Source organism: Scylla paramamosain, chromosome 24 (genome assembly GCF_035594125.1).
Source record: "Scylla paramamosain isolate STU-SP2022 chromosome 24, ASM3559412v1, whole genome shotgun sequence".
NCBI classification, from domain to species: domain Eukaryota; kingdom Metazoa; phylum Arthropoda; class Malacostraca; order Decapoda; family Portunidae; genus Scylla; species Scylla paramamosain.
Genome location: NC_087174.1, coordinates 15,163,543 through 15,165,827, shown reverse-complemented (window position 1 = coordinate 15,165,827; position 2,285 = coordinate 15,163,543).

Genomic DNA, 2,285 nt, shown 5'->3' with positions numbered 1-2,285 from the left:
TATTCACTTGTTGGAAGAAAGCATTGAGGAGAAGGTAAAGGGAAAAATGGAGGAGGAGGGGAAGAATGAGGAAAAACTGGAGAGAGAGAGAGAGAGAGAGAGAGAGAGAGAGAGAGAGAGAGAGAGAGAGAGAGAGAGAGAGAGAGAGAGAGAGAGAGATTCATATATATTTCTTGACTCCTAAAAAGAGACGGGAAAAAACGACCATAATGTAAAGATAAGGAGGTGGTTGATGCTGATGAGGAGGAGAGAAGGAGAGGCGGAGGAAGCTGGGAGAAGTATGAGTGTTTTCCTAAGTGTGTAAAGAGAAAGGCAACACCAGCGGGAGACTCGCAATCTGGCGTACAGCACTACTAACGCACACAAACACTGGTTATCTCCCTTGTTATCTACGGCGGCTTACTCGCTCGTTGCCTGTCTGGGGGAGAAGAAGGCTGCCTAACGACTCTCTCTCTCTCTCTCTCTCTCTCTCTCTCTCTCTCTCTCTCTCTCTCTCTCTCTCTCTCTCCAAAAATTTGCATCTTTAACCACTTAATTCTACGTACAGTGAGAGAGAGAGAGAGAGAGAGAGAGAGAGAGAGAGAGAGAGAGAGAGAGAGAGAGAGAGAGAGAGAGAGAGAGAGAATTTGTTTGTTTTAGAGTGTTCGCGGCCCCTAATTATCTCGTAATCATGATAAGTGAGAGTGATTAACCCTCGCCCCCCCACCTCTCTCTCTCTCTCTCTCTCTCTCTCTCTCTCTCTCTCTCTCTCTCTCTCTCTCTCTCTCTCTCTCTCTTCTTCTTCTCCTTCCTTTTGGTGTATGGGAGGCAACAACAGCCGGGCACACACATGCATCACCCTTTTGTTGGTCACCCCGCTGCAAAAAAATCTCTCGGTACAATAAATATCAGTCCCCGTCGACCATATTTAATGTCGTGGTGGTGAAGTGTTTAGTGGCCAAGTGTTAAGTGGCTGACCGTTTGCGGCCTCACATGCATCCTGGATTCGAACCGCGCCAAGGAAGAACGAAACATGATCCGAGTCAGCTGGTGGTTCATCCTTCCAAGTGGACTACCTATGTGAGGTCTGGATATGATATTTGTGGGTGATACTTGTCATGATAAGAATAGCATTAGATAGTATTAGTAATTTCAGCTCACCCTGAGGAATATGTAGTTTCATACCTTTATAACAACTGGATATTATTTACGGGATGATACTTTGTCATGAGAAGAACAGTATTAGTATTCTCAATTCACACTCAAGAATATGTACGTGTAGTTTGATAAAGAAGCACAGTAAGTATCTTTTCATTTCCTCTGATAAAAATGACACGGAAATAGGTACTGCGGCTCAGTGCAGCATGACATTGTTATTATGTATTCGTGTCCTGTGACTCCAGTAATGTCCCTCCGCGGCACGAAGTAGTGCGTGCTTCATGTGCTGACTTCCTCTTTCTTGCTTTCTATCCCTCGTTGTTCACTCGCTCCTTGCTACTCTCTCTCTCTCTCTCTCTCTCTCTCTCTCTCTCTCTCTCTCTCTCTCTCTCTCTCTCTCTCTCTCTCTCCGATCGCCTTACGTCATCAGACAGCTGGAGGTGGAGGAAAGAAGGGACGAAACAAGTAAGGCTATGTAGTGTTGTGCCTCAGTTGTGAGTGGTGGGTCGTGAGTGCCGAGCCGTGAATCGTGAGTCGTGAGTACTGAGTCGTGAATTGTGGACCGTGAGCAGAAAAGCTAAGGACTAAAGGTGAGTGTTGTGTAACTGGGTTGAAAGAAAGTGTTGATGAACCGCCGGCGAGAAAGCAAAAATTAACTTCCAACGACAGTTAACCAATTTCTTGCACAAAATATTTTGATCCAAAACTAACAAAGCTGCGGGATGGGTAATGATCTGAAAGAGTTATTGAAATATGATGTTTAATCTCAAACTGAAGGAAAACTTTTATTATTTTTACTATTGCTCTTAAAATGTGGTGTTTAATCTCAAGATGAAGGAGAACTTTTACTATTTTAAACTCTGAATAACAATTGGTATAATCTACTGTTTTACTGTGTATTATCTACCCATTAGTATACGACTATCACGTTGCGATGAGGTTTCGTGGTAATCACTTCACTAACCCGCTGCAGTGTCAAAAAAAACTCACAGCTCAAGAATCAAACAAGAGAGTGTCCCGCTAAATACACGTGACAGATTTTATTAAAAATGGGAACAACGTCCCCCTGTCCCCAACCGCTGGAGTTAATTTAGCAACTGCAACGCCATCTGATGACAGATTTCTTAACTATCAATAATGTAACATCA